This window comes from Rhinatrema bivittatum, chromosome 2, assembly GCF_901001135.1.
Source record: "Rhinatrema bivittatum chromosome 2, aRhiBiv1.1, whole genome shotgun sequence".
Classification (NCBI taxonomy): domain Eukaryota; kingdom Metazoa; phylum Chordata; class Amphibia; order Gymnophiona; family Rhinatrematidae; genus Rhinatrema; species Rhinatrema bivittatum.
In genome coordinates, this window is record NC_042616.1 from 819770267 (window position 1) to 819786077 (window position 15811).

The 15811-nt window shown below is 44.2% G+C and overlaps 1 protein-coding gene across 1 annotated transcript in view; it reads left to right on the top strand.

The window, feature by feature from the left end:
- Positions 1-218: 218 nt before the first annotated feature.
- The window catches only part of LOC115085833 (riboflavin transporter 2-like), a 41397-nt gene continuing 25804 nt past the window's right edge, over positions 219-15811 (top strand). Inside the window, exon 1 of the mRNA XM_029592307.1 lies at positions 219-611. The gene's annotated coding sequence lies outside the window, so the exon portion shown is untranslated. The remainder of the gene's footprint in view (positions 612-15811) is intronic.

Sequence of the window (15811 nt, forward strand, 5' to 3'; positions counted from 1 at the left end):
CAGGATAATCGGCTTGTTGGATCTGCGTTCTGACCCAGTATGGCAAATCTTATGCTTGTATGAGGAGGGGGAAGGGAGGAGTTCATGGGTCCTGACTAAAGGAACAAATCCAATAGCATATGTGTCCATCCATGCCCACAAGCCACAGAACATTTGGGCTTGATTGAGAGGGATGGAAGGAATGGGAAGATGAGCGACTGTCTCATAATGCTCTTTTCTGCAATGTCTGAGAGCTGGGGGAGGGAGGGGAGAGAGTGTGCCTCGCCCTGCGCTCTGATCTCTCCTCCTTTTATTCAGTCAGGCCTGACTGCATCTCCCAGGAAGAGTCAGTCACAGATCAGTGTGCACACAGGAGGAGCAGTGCACACAGACCAATCTCCCTCGGTGCTGTGCACACATCAGCCATTAGAAGAGAGCCGTGCACATACCAGAACTGGGGAAAGAGCTGTGAACACTTAAGGAATAAGAGAGCACAGTGCAGCCACAGATCCCTTAAAGAGCTGTGCCTGGCGCAGGACTGCAGAGAGAGCTGTGCACACAGAGAGACCTCTCACCGAGCTGTGCACACATCAGGATTCCTCAGAGTGTCCTAACTCCATTGGAAATTTCAGGTAAGACATTCTTTATAAAGTCCTATGTGAGCAGTATTCCTGTGGCATTAGTCCAATTAGAAACCCAGAAAACAAGCTGTCCAGAAGACCCCATACAGGACTAACTTAGTACAGTTCTGACCTAGCTATTGAGAGAGTGCCAAAACGGCATTGCTTTTCTCTTCACCAGATATTACGACTACTCTTAGCCAAGTCTAGAGGCAAGCAGGAAATACAGATACCAATAGGAGACAAGTCCCCACTCCCTGGAGCTTACAATCTAGTCCAGCCAAATCCTCCAGGAGCTGAAAATTCAGTCGCTTCCCTGTATCTGCCTTTTGTTCCTCACTCCTCTCTAATCACATTCTCCTTGCCCTGCCCTGCTGCTCCACAAACTCAAAAAAATAACAAATCTGCCTTAGCACAGGCAGCCCCCGAAATGGAAGCAGTTACAGCAGGAACGATATATAGAGGAGGTAACCCTAGCACACCATACGCCCCTCCGAGATATTTATAATCCCACAGATCCAGCTGAATTTCACGGAGACCTACTGCTCCAGAAGCAAAAGAGAACCAACACAGGCTAACCCACAGATTATCATCCATCCTGCTATGAAATCGTACAGCAAAAGGGGAAAAGAGGCAACACAGGCAGACAAAAAAAGACTCTTTCAAAGATGAGACATACACAAGGTGTGATCCTACATATATCACAAGAGCTGGGGATCTGTATATAATAATATCAGAGGTGCCTGAGAGCTGGGATCTGTATATAATAATATCACAGGAAACTGAGAGCAGGGCATCTGTATATAATAATATCACAGGAGCCTGAGAGCTGGGCATCTGTATATAATAATATCACAGGAAACTGAGAGCTGGGCATCTGTATATAATAATACTACATTAATCTGACAGCTGGGATCTGTATACAATAATATCATAGGAGCCTGAGAGCTGGGATCTGTATATAATAATATCACAGGAGCCTGAGAGCTGGGATCTGTATATAATAATATCACAGGAGCCTGAGAGCTGGGATTTGTATATAATAATATCAGAGGTGCCGGAGAGCTGGAATCTGTATATAATAATATCACAGGAGCCTGAGAGCTAGGGATCTGTATATAATAATATCACAGGATATCACAGGAGCCTGAGAGCTGGGATCTGTATATAATAATATCAGAGGTGCCTGAGAGCTGGGATCTGTATATAATAATATCAGAGGTGCCTGAGAGCTGGAATCTGTATATAATAATATCACAGGAGCCTGAGAGCTAGGGATCTGTATATAATAATATCACAGGACTCTGAGAGTTGGGGATCTGTATATAATAATATCACAGGAGCCTGAGAGCTAGAGATCTGTATATAATAATACCAGAGGTGCCTGAGAGCTGGGTATCTGTATATAATAATACCACAGGAGCCTGAGAGCTGGGCATCTGTATATAATAATATCACAGGAGCCTGAGAGCTGGGATCTGTATATAATAATATCAGAGGTGCCTGAGAGCTGGAATCTGTATATAATAATATCACAGGAGCCTGAGAGCTGGGATCTGTATATAATAATATCAGAGGTGCCTGAGAGCTGGGATCTGTATATAATAATATCACAGGAGCCTGAGAGCTAGGGATCTGTATATAATAATATCACAGGACCCTGAGAGTTGGGGATCTGTATATAATAATATCACAGGAGCCTGAGAGCTAGGGATCTGTATATAATAATACCACAGGAGCCTGAGAGCTGGACATCTGTATATAATAATATCACAGGAGCCTGAGAGCTGGGGATCTGTATATAATAATATCACAGGAGCCTGAGAGCTGGGATCTGTATATAATAATATCAGAGGTGCCTGAGAGCTGGAATCTGTATATAATAATATCATAGGAGCCTGAGAGCTAGGGATCTGTATATAATAATATCAGAGGTGCCTGAGAGCTGGGTATCTATATATAATAATATCACAGGAGCCTGAGAGCTGGGGATCTGAATATAATAATATCACAGGAGCTTAAGAGCTAGGAATCTGTATATAATAATATCACAGGAACCTGAGAGCTGGGCATCTGTATATAATAATATCATAGGAGCCTGAGAGCTGGGATCTGTATATAATAATATCACAGGAAACTGAGAGCTCGGCATCTGTATATAATAATATCACAGGAACCTGAGAGCTTGCCGTCTGTATCTAATAATATCACAGGAGCCCGAGAGCTGGGCATCTGTAAATAATAATATCACAGGAGCCCGAGAGCTGGGCATCTGTATATAATAATATCACAGGAGCCTGAGAGATGGGCATCCATATATAATAATATCACAGGAGCCTGAGAGATGGGCATCCGTATATAATAATATCACAGGAGCCTGAGAGTTGGGCATCCGTATATAATAATATCACAGGAGCCTGAGAGCTGGGGATCTGTATATAATAATATCACAGGAGCCCGAGAGCTGGGCATCTGTAAATAATAATATCACAGGAGCCCGAGAGCTGGGCATCTGTATATAATAATATCAGAGGTGCCTGAGAGCTGGGATCTGTATATAATAATATCACAGGAGCCTGAGAGATGGGCATCCGTATATAATAATATCACAGGAGCCTGAGAGCTGGGCATCTGTATATAATAATATCACAGGAGCCTGAGAGTTGGGCATCCGTATATAATAATATCACAGGAGCCTGAGAGCTGGGCATCTGTATATAATAATATCACAGTAAACTGAGGCTGGCCCTCTGTATATCATAATATCACAGGAGCCTGAGAGCTGGGCATCTGTATATAATAATATCACAGGAGCCTGAGAGCTGAACATCTGTATATAATAATATCACAGGAGCTCGAGAGCTGGGCATCTGTATATAATAATATCACAGGAGCCTGAGAGCTGGGCATCTGTATATAATAATATCACAGGAGCTCGAGAGCTGGGCATCTGTATATAATAATATCACAGGAAACTGAGAGCTGGGCATCTGTATATAATAATATCACAGGAGCCTGAGAGTTAGGGATTATATCTAATAATATCACAGGAGCCTGAGAGCTGGGATCTGTATATAATAATATCACAGGAAACTATGAGCTCGGCATCTGTATATAATAATATCACAGGAACCTGAGAGCTGGCCATCTGTATATTATAATATAAGAGGTGCCTGAGAGCTGGGATCTGTATATAATAATATCACAGGAGCCCGAGAACTGGGCATCTGTATATAATAATATCACAGGAGCCTGAGAGCTGGGCATCTGTATATAATAATATCACAGGAGTCTGAGAGCTGGGATCTGTATATAATAATATCAGAGGTGCCTGAGAGCTGGGATCTGTATATAATAATATCACAGTAAACTGAGAGCTGGGATCTGTATATAATAATATCACAGGAGCCTGAGAACTGGGCATCTGTATATAATAATATCACAGGAGCTCAAGAGCTAGGCATCTGTATATAATAATATCACAGGAAACTGAGAGCTGGGCATCCTTATATAATATCACAGGAGCCTGAGAACTGGGCATCATCTCGAAACCAACAACATCTTACACCCCGCCCAACATGGTTTCAGAAAAAATCATAGCACAGAAACCTTGCTACTCAACTTATCAAACACAGTAATAAGAGGTTTCGACAACGGCCAAAAATTCATCCTCATCCTCCTTGACCTCTCCACCGCATTTGACACGGTAGACCACAAAAGCCTAATCTCCAGACTAGCTGACATAGGTCTATCCGTCAAAACTCTTGACTGGTTTACATCCTTCCTTAAAAATAGATACTTCAAAGTAAACATCAACAACCACTACTCAGATGCCATACCTCTTGAAACCGGAGTACCCCAAGGATCCATACTATCAGCCACCCTGTTCAATATATACCTACTGCCCCTCTGCCAGCTCCTCATGAGTGTCGGCATCACATACTACATGTACGCCGACGATATCCAATTAATCATACCCGTAACTAACACCATCGAAAATGCAATGAAAATTTCGGCCACCTACCTCGACACCATAAGAAGCATGCTAAACCACATGAAGCTATGTCTCAACATGGACAAAATTGAGTGTATACTACTTGAGAGAAAATACTCCGGAATCAACATGAAACACACCATACAAATTGACAACACATACATCAAATTAAAGGACAACGTGAAAGATCTCGGAATATGGTTAATCCCAGAGCTTAACTTCAAAAAACACATCACATTGAAAATCAAAGAAGGCTTCCACAAATTACTTATCCTCAAACACCTAAAACCTCTACTGTACCACCCTGAATATAGAACCATTCTTCAATCACTCATGTTCACCAGCTTCGACTATTGCAACTCACTTCTGATAGGCCTACCAAAATCTACCATTCGACTACTCCAATTGCTACAGAACGCCTCAGCCAGAATCCTTACCGGTCACAAAAGATCTGACCACATCACTCCTGTGCTAAAAAGCCTACACTGGTTACCTGTAGAAAAGAGAATCGAATATAAAACTCTAACCGTTATACACAGTGCAATACACAACAATGAAAACACATGCCTAAATAACATTATTCAGAAACACGTCTCTCAATGCAATACAAGAGCAACAAACAAATTACAACTTGACATACCATCAATTTCAACCGCTAAACATACTACTGTAAGAAACAGAGCCTTCTCCATAGCAGGCCCTCACCTCTGGAACTCACTACCGGAACACCTAAGATTACAAAATAACACTAAAACATCTAAAAAAGAACTCAAGACCTGGCTCTTCAGACAAGCCTTCAAAGACAGGATCGGTTAATCACCCACACTACAAATAACACCACCATACCATTACGCATAGTTAAACCATATTACGGACAGTTAACTACTATTCCACTAACGATAAACCCAATCTGCTGCTAGATAATCTGTCGACTAGAACCCACTTGCATCCGTTGTTATAACCGTTGTTATAACCTGTCCTCATCTGTTGTTAGACCTGTTATACTCTTCATTCCCCTCCCTATATGCAATATATAACCCCTATCCCCTCTATACATTCTGTCCATCTTCATCCTCCCTCTACCCCTTTCTTTCTTTCCCCCCACTCCATCCCCCAACCATTTCTCTCAATACCATCTCACTTATCCAACAACCTCTATTTAAGTCTCTCTATTTAAGCCTCGTTCATTATATAGTTTATTTAATTTTGTTTTATTCACTGTTTTCTTATAAGTTCTATGTAAAGCCTCTGTTTTGCTGATTTTGAAGTTAAAATGTAAACCGAACTGATGTTATCCTACGAAGTCCGGTATATAAAAACCACAAATAAATAAATAAATAAATACCAGTTATTTCGTTACATGTAACTCATTGTTACACCAGTTTGCTGTTCTGTTATACCAATGGTTTCTGCACATGTAATTCATTGTTTTAAATGTAAACCGGCGTGAAGGCCTCTAGCTAAACTTTGGCATATAAAAATGTACAAATAAATGAATAAATAAATAAATAAATAAATAATAATACCACAGGAGACTGAGAGCTGGGGATCTATATATAATAATATCACAGAAGCCTGAGAGCTGGGCATCTGTATTTATTTATTTGTGTGTTTTTCTATACCGAAGTTTAGTGCAAGCCTTCATCTGTATATAATAATATAATAGGTGTTGCGATCCCCCCTGTTGCTGCGCTACAGGAGGTATCTTACCTTCCTCCAGAGGCCGCTTTGAAGCCAGGGCCTCGCCTGTGTTCCATCCGGGACTTGCTCCAGGGCCTGAGAGGCCTAGCTGTTCCTGTGGCGTCGTGCCTGTGTTTGGACTTCCTGCTTCCAGCCACACCCGTTTCTCTAGGGGCTGGCCCGCAGCTCTCTTCCCCAGTTATAGGGCCAGCTAGGGGCGGTCCTGTCTAACTCCTCCCAGGGAGTTGCCTACAACCTCCAGTATATAAGGACTTGCTTGTTAGTTCCTGTTTGCCTTTGGATTGGGTTACACAGTTGTCTGTGGCCTCTCCTGATCCAGGTCCACCGTGGTCTGCTGTGCCTAGATGGTTCCTTGTCCTGTTTCTGCCTTGATGTTTTGCCTGCGGATCAAGCTCTACAGTTGTCTGTAACCTTGCCTGATCCAGGTCTACCGTGGTCTGTCTTGCCTAGATGGTACCTTGTCTCGATGTCTGTTTCTGACCTTGCCTAGATGTCTGTTCCTGTTCCTGCCAGCCGTAAGGGCTTCGGATGTCAGTATCCCAGCATCGGAGTTCCTGTTCGCCTGGGTCTTCCCCGCACCCTCCTTTCCTCAGCGTGGTCCGCGACCAGCCTTCCTGGGCTGTGTAGGGCGCGTCTGGGACGGGGTGGTCCGTGACCAGTCTAGCTGTGCTGGCTGAGTAGGGCGCCCTGATGGACAGTGCCATGTTTCCGTCCAGCCTTGTCTACAGTGTCTTGCTTCAGCCCTTGCCCGGATGTCTTCGTGTCTCTGCCTTGACCTATGTCCTCGTCTGGTTCCTGAGCCTTCTGTCCTGTTGGGCCCTGGAGTGGCCAACAGGAGGGATTCGTCCCACGGGCTCTTGAGCTTCTGCCAGCCGAAGGGGCTTCGGATGTCAGTATCCCAGCATCGGAGTTCCCGCTCGCCTGGATCTTTTCTATGTCTCGCTTCAGCCCTTGCCCTGATGTCTCCAACGTCTTGCTTCAGCCTCTCTTGGATGTCTGCTTCAGCCCTCGTCTCACGTCCTCAGTGTAAGGACTCTGTCTGCCCTCGCCTCTGTCCGGCCTGCTGCCCATTGCCGTTCCCAGCGGCAGGTCCGAAAGGGCCGGGAACAGTCGGAGGACCGTTCATTAGTCAACTTCCCCGTGTTGGCTACCATGGGCATGCAGGTCCGGCTGAGGGTCGGACTCCCTGCTTCTGTTCCTGCCTGCCTGGCTCACCATGCCTGCTCAGCTCACCTCCCACGGTGTGGCTTGGGGCTCCTCCTTGAGTCCTGCCGTGGCCCAAGGGCTCACCACCCGCTTAAGACGACCGCGCCCGCGCTCGTAACAATAGGAGCCTGAGAGCTGGAGATCTGTATATAATAATACCACAAGAGCCCGAAAGCTGGGGATCTCATATATAATAATATAAGAGGAGCCCAAGAGCTGGGGATCTTTATGTAATAATATGACAGGAGCCTGAGAGCTGTGCATCTGTATATAATAATACCACAGGAGCCCGAGAGCTGGGGATATCATATATAATAATATCACAGGAGCCTGAGAGCTGGGGATTATATATATTATCACAGGAAACTGAGATCTGAGGATCTGTATATAATAATACCACAGGAACCCGAGAGCTGGGGATCTCATATATAATAATATCACAGGAGCCCGAGAGCTGGGGATCTGTATATAATAATACCACAGGAGCCAGAGAGCTGGGGATCTTATATATGATAATATTACAGAGGTCTGAGAGCTGGGAATTTCATATATGATAATATCACAGGAGCCCGAGAGCTGTGGATCTGTATATAATAATATCACAGGACCATGAGAGTTGGGGATCTGTATATAATAATTAGAGGAGCCTGAGAGCTAGGGATCTGTATATAATACTTTCAGAGAAGTTTTAGAGCTGGGCAATCTGTATATAATAATATCACAGGAGACCGAGAGCTGGGCATATGTATATTATAATACCACAGGAGCCCGAGAGCTGTGGATCTGTATATAATAATACCACAGGAGCCCGAGAGCTGTGGATCTGTATATAATAATACCACAGGAGCCCGAGAGCTGTGGATCTGTATATAATAATATCACAGGAGCTTGAGAGCTGGGGATCTGTATATAATAATACCACAGGAGCCCGAGAGCTGGGGATCTCATATATAATAATATAACAGGATCCCGAGAGCTGGGGATCTCATATATAATTATATCATAGGAATCTGAGAGCTGGGGACCTGTATATAATATCACAGGAGCTCGAGAGCTGGGCATCTGTATATAATAATACCACAGGAGCCTGAGAGCTGGAGATTATATATAATAATATCACAGGCGCTCGAGAGCTGGGCATCTGTATATAATAATATCAGAGGTGCCTGAGAGTTGGGGGATTTATTTATTTAACACTTTTCTATACCGACCTTCATGGTAGGGACCATATCAGGTCGGGGATCTCATATATAATAATATAACAGGATCCCGAGAGCTGGGGATCTCATATATAATTATATCATAGGAATCTGAGGGCTGGGGACCTGTATATAATATCACAGGAGCTCGAGAGCTGGGCATCTGTATATAATAATACCACAGGAGCCCGAGAGCTTGGGATCTCATATATAATTATATCAAAGGAATCTGAGAGCTGGGGACCTGTATATAATTATACCACAGGAACCTGAGAGCTGGGGATCTGTATATAATAATATCAGTGGACTTTGAGAGCTGGGAGTCTGTATATAATAATATTAGCGGAGCCTGAGAGCTGGGGATCTCATATATAATAATATCACAGGAGCCTGAGAGCTGGGCATCTGTATATAATAATACCACAGGAGCCTGAGAGCTGGCCATCTGTATATAATAATAATATCAGAGGTGCCTGAGAGTTGGGGGATTTATTTATTTAACACTTTTCTATACCGACCTTCATGGTAGGGACCATATCAGGTCGGTTTACATCGAACGGGGGAACTGTAACGAAAACCGTAGGTAACAGGAAGAACAAAGTTACATTCAACAAGGGAGGTAAAACTTGGAAGCAAAGACTGCTGGAGAGAAAAGACTAAGGAACGAAGTGCTTAGGATAATAATAACAGCTGTTACAGAGTCAGGGTAGGCTCTTATTTCGAGCTTGGGGATAGTAAGGGGATCCATTGTTCATGATGGCTTTTCGGTCGTCTAATGAGTGTCTGGCGGATCTGAGATATAATAGTATCTCAGATCTGTATATAATAGTATCACAGGAGCCTGAGAGCTGGGGATCTCATATATAATAATATCACAGGAGCCTGAGAGCTGGGCATCTGTATATAATAATACTACATTAATCTGACAGCTGGGATCTGTATACAATAATATCATAGGAGCCTGAGAGCTGGGATCGGTATATAATAATATCACAGGAGCCTGAGAGCTGGGCATCTGTATATAATAATACCACAGGAGCCTGAGAGCTGGGGATCTGTATATATTCCTTATTGTCCAAGTACTTTTTTGTTACTATATTCCTTATTGTCCAAGTTACATATATTCCTTATTGTCCAAGTACTTTTTTGTTACTCTGTTCTCATTGTAAGCTGCCCAAGAGGTAGTCCAAGTTATATATTGTTAGTTTTTATGTTTCATTGTAAGCTGCCCTAGAGGCATCAGTTTGATTTCACTGTAAACCGGTGCGATATGTATATTATACAGGAACATCGGTATATAAAAATAAATAAATAAATAAATAAATAAATAAATAAATAAATAAATATAAATAAAAATACCACAGGAACCTGAAAGCTGGGGATCTGTATATAATAATATCACAGGAACTTGAGAGCTGGGGATTTGTATATAATAGTATCACAGGAGCCTGAGAGCTGGGGATCTGTATATAATAATATTACAGGAACCTGAGAGCTGGGATCTGTATATAATAATACCACAGGAGCCTGAGAGCTGGGGATCTGTATATAATAATACCACAGGAACCTGAGAGCTGGGGATCTGTATGTAATAATATCACAGGAACCTGAGAGCTGGGGATTTGTATATAATAATATCAGAGGAGCCTGAGAGCTGGGGATCTGTATATAATAATATTACAGGAACCTGAGAGCTGGGATCTGTATATAATAATACCACAGGAGCCTGAGAGCTGGGGATCTGTATATAATAATACCACAGGAACCTGAGAGCTGGGGATCTGTATGTAATAATATCATAGGAGCCTGAGAGCTGGGGATCTGTATATAATAATATTACAGGAACCTGAGAGCTGCGATCTGTATATAATAATACCACAGGAGCCTGAGAGCTGGGGATCTGTATATAATAATACCACAGGAACCTGAGAGCTGGGGATCTGTATGTAATAATATCACAGGAACCTGAGAGCTGGGGATTTGTATATAATAATATCAGAGGAGCCTGAGAGCTGGGGATCTGTATATAATAATATTACAGGAACCTGAGAGCTGGGATCTGTATATAATAATATTACAGGAACCTGAGAGCTGGGATCTGTATATAATAATACCACAGGAACCTGAGAGCTGGGATCTGTATATAGGAATAAATGTTTCTATTTTTATATCAGGCACAGATAAGCTTGCTTGCCAGCAGCTCTTGAAGGAGAGTTTGAAGAGAGCTGTGAGGGGCATGTACAGCACTTGGGACAGGGGACACTGTCACGCTTTCTGACCCAATGACCCAGCATAATGTTAGAGGCATTCTACACTCTATCCTGGGAAACAAGTTGATGGTGCTATATAGACCTTATTACACACAGAGCCATTGCTAGATCTGACTTTTGTGTCCATGCTCTGCCCTCCAAGCTAAATTCCCATATAATATGATGGTGATTTATAGACCTTATTACACACACACACAATGTGCTCAGAGCCATTGCTAGATTATGACTTGTGTCCGTGCTCTGACCTCCAAGCTAAATTCCCACAATGTGATGGTGATATATAGACCTTATTACACACAGAGTGTCATGGGCGGCCACAAGGCCTTGCGTACTGTCATGGTCGGCCTCGAGACCTTGCATTGTTTAGTGTGCCCTTGGGCCTCAGCCCGACCCCAGGCAAACCCAGGACCGACCCGAGAGTTGACGGCATATTCCAGCGTGGCTGGCGGCTGACCCCCTGCCAGGCCTGCAAGCTCCCAAGGCCAACATCCGAGGATGTTGGAAGTTGAATGGTCCTCCGACCATTCTGAGCCCTTTCGGACCTGCTGCGAACAGCATGGAGCAGCAGGCCTGGCCTGAGGTAGAGGGCAGTCGAGGACCTTGACATGAAGACAGGACAATGATAGATCAGTGCTGTAACAGGATACAGGTTCTGGAACCAGGCAGGAACTGTAGCAAGACTCGAGTACTGGAACCAGGCAGGAACTGTAGCAAGACTCGGGATACGAAGACATCACGGAAGACAATTGGGCAGAAGGACAGTTGCACAGTCTCTCAGGGTGCCCTACTCAGCCCACCCGCGGGTCTGAGTCGCGGACCACCCTGTCCCACTGCGCGCCCTACACAGCCCGAAGGCTGGTCACGGACCATGAGGAGAGCGGGACATGCACAGGGAAGATCCAGGCGAAGAGGAACTCCGATGTCAGGACCAATGGCATCCGAAGCTCCGATGGCTGGCGGGAACGGAAGCTCCAAGGCGCAGGGACAGATCCCACCTGTTGGCCACTCCTAGGCCCAACAGGTCAGAAGGCCAGGAGCACATACGAAGAGGCAGGGAAGAACATCCGGGAAGGCAGGAACATCTGGACGAAGATCAGGACAGGAATATCAGGATATCTGGACGGGACATCTGGACGGGACATCTGGACAGGATATCTGGACAGGACTTCTGGACAGGACCTCAGGCACGAAGAGAAGACGAAAGAACAGGAACTGAACAGGAACTCCAAGGAGAAGACAGGAAGGCCTGATGGAGCTCTGGCAGGCAGGAGCCTCCAGAAGGATGACACTCCGATGCAAGGCAAGGAACAGACTGACAGAACAGCCCTTTATAGGGCAGAAGCAGGAAGTCCACTTAGAGGTGAGGTCAGCCACGCTTCCTGTGGCTGGCCCTTTAAATCCAGCAGAGAGGCGCGGGCCAGCGCCTAAGGAGCAGCAGGAGAACAGTGCAGGACCTCGGACAGCGGCCTGCACTGACGTCAGACGCTGAGAAGCAGGAAACAGGCAGGCAGGCCTCGGGGCAGCCTCTAGGCCGCACCACAAGGACCCCCTTGATGGTGTCGCGGCTCCCCGCCACGAAGGCTGACCCGGGGCGGCTCCATGCCGCGAAGGAAGGCAAGAAAGACTGCGGCTCAGGCCGCGGCAAAGACAAGGAGCAGGGGCGGCCTCCGGGCCGCGTGGACAAGGCTAGACCGCAGCTCCGGCCACGCAGGCAGGCCCTATGTTGGCGTCCATGCCGCGTCGGGTGAAGAAGCAAGGCGTGGGTAAGTGAGTCTACTCGCGGGAGGGGGCCCGCGGGCAGCAGGTCCCAACACAGAGCCATTGCTAGATATGATGGTTGTGTCCAGGCTCTGACTTCCAAGCTAAATTCGCACATAATGTGATGGTGATATTTAGACCTTATTACACACAGAGCCATTGCTAGATGTGACTGTGGTGTCCATGCTCTGACTTCCAAGCTAAATTCGCACATAATGTGATGGTGCTATATAGACCTTATTACACACAGAGCCATTGCTAGATATGACTCTTCTGTCTATGCTCTGACCTCCAAGCTAAATTCCCACATAATGTGATGGTGATATATAGACCTTATTTCACACACAGCCATTGCTAGATATGACTGTGGTGTCCACGCTCTGACTTCCAAGCTAAATTCGCACATAATGTGATGGTGATATATGGACCTTATTACACACAGAGCCATTGCTAGATATGACTGTGGTGTCCATGCTCTGACCTCCAAGCTAAATTCCCACATAATGTGATGGTGCTATATAGACCTTATTACACACAGAGCCATTGCTAGATATGACTGTTGTGTCCACGCTCTGACCTCCAAGCTAAATTCCCACATAATGTGATGGTGATATATAGACCTTATTTCACACACAGCCATTGCTAGATATGACTGTGGTGTCCACGCTCTGACTTCCAAGCTAAATTCCCACATAATGTGATGGTGATTTATAGACCTTATTACACACAGAGCCATTGCTAGATATGACTGTGGTGTCCACGCTCTAACCTCCAAGCTAAATTCCCACATAATGTGATGGTGATGGTAGACCTTATTACACACAGAGCCATTGCTAGATATTTATTTATTTATTTATTTTTAATTTTTATATACCGGAATTCCTGTATGCAATACAAATCAATCCGGTTTACATGTAACAAAAAGGTTGCCCTGGTCTGGGAGGTTAGACCGGGGTTTTTTACATAGAACATTGAACAATAACAATCAACCAATGAACATTAACATTAACATTATTACAAGGAACAATGAGAGTATCAATAATATTTAACAAATAATAAATAACCTTGTTCGTGTTTTGAATGGTATGTGTGTGTTCCCCTTTTTACAATGGACTTTAGTAGCGTGTATCGACTGCAGTAAACGGTTATATAATATGTCCTCTGTTAAATGACTGTTAAATAGGCATTGCGACTAAGCAAGTACATGTAAGAAATTAAGTGTAAGAAATTAAGTGTCAAGCAAGTGTCAAGCAAGTACGTGTAAGAAATTAAGTGTAAGAAATTAAGTGTCAAGCAATTCGTGACACCCTACAATGGTTGGATCTGAAAGTCAGGAGGAGGTGCTTAGTTACACTCTGGGAATTGGAATGCTTGCCTGAAGAGCCAGGTTTTTAACCTTTTTTTGAATTCTGGTAGATTGGGTTCGAGTCGTAGGTCTGGTGGGAGCGCATTCCATTGGTGTGGTCCTGCAGTGGAGAGAGCTCTTTTTCTTAGTGTTGATTTGGCAGGAGCTGCGACTAATGTGCCTTTGTAGGCGTTTCTGATGGGTCTAGAAGATAAGTGTGGCCGAAGTTGAATTTGTAGAGATATAGGTGCGGCGTTATGGATTGCTTTGTGAATGATGGTTAAGGTTTTATATAGGATTCTCTGTTTAATGGGTAGCCAGTGGAGGTTGCTCAAGATGGGGGTAATATGGTTTCTTCTGTTAGTGTTAGTTAGGATTCTGGCTGCGGCATTTTGTACCATCTGTAGGGGTTTGATGCTGTTAGAGGGGAGGCCAAGTAAGATTGAGTTGCAGTAATCAAGTTTCGAAAAAATAATGGATTGAAGAACGAGGCGAAAGTCATTGAAGTGAAGGAGTGGCTTTAGTTTCTTTAGGACCTGTAGTTTAAAGAAGCAATCCCTGGTGGTTGTGTTAATGAATTTTTTTAGGTTAAGTTGGTTGTCAAGCCATGCTCCTAGATTCCTGACGTCTGCAGAGAGCTCCATGTTTTGTGCCAGGCTGGGTACGTGGGTGTTTGGTTTGTGAGAAATCAGTAGCAACTCTGTTTTGCTGGAGTTTAGAATCAGGTTCAGGCTGGAGAGTAGATGTTTAATTGGTTGAAGACAATTCTCCCAGTAGTCGAAGGTTTTTTGAATTGATTCTGTGATGGGGATGATGATCTGGATGTCATCTGCATAGAGGTAATGATTAAGCTTGAGTTGTGATAGGAGATGGCAGAGGGGGAGGAGGTAAATGTTGAACAGGGTGGGAGATATGCTAGATAGGACTGTGATATGCTAGATATAAATGTTGAGATATGCTAGATATAAATGTTGAACAGGGTGGGAGATATGCTAGATATGACTGTGGTGTCCACGCTCTGACCTCCAAGCTAAATTCCCACATAATGTGATGATGATATATAGACCTTATTACACACAGAGCCATTGCTAGATATGACTGTGGTGTCCACGCTCTGACCTCCAAGCTAAATTCCCACATAATGTGATGGTGATATATAGACCTTATTACACACAGAGCCATTGCTAGATATGACTGTGGTGTCCACGCTCTGACCTCCAAGCTAAATTCCCACATAATGTGATGGTGATATATAGACCTTATTACACACAGAGCCATTGCTAGATATGACTGTGGTGTCCACGCTCTGACCTCCAAGCTAAATTCCCACATAATGTGATGGTGATATATAGACCTTATTACACACAGAGCCATTGCTAGATATGACTGTGGTGTCCACGCTCTGACCTCCAAGCTAAATTCCCACATAATGTGATGGCGCTATATAGACCTCATTACACACAGAGCCATTACTAGATATGACTGTTGTGTCCACGCTCTGACCTCCAAGCTAAATTCCCACATAATGTGATGGCGCTATATAGACCTCATTACACACAGAGCCATTACTAGATATTTATTTATTTATTTAGCATTTTTCTATACCGACCTTCAAGGTTAAATACCTTATCAGGTCGGTTTACATCGAACAGGGACATAAAAACAGTAAACATAAACAACTTATTATAATCAGGAGAAACAAAGTTACATTTAACAAGGACTGCAAAACTTGGAAGCTT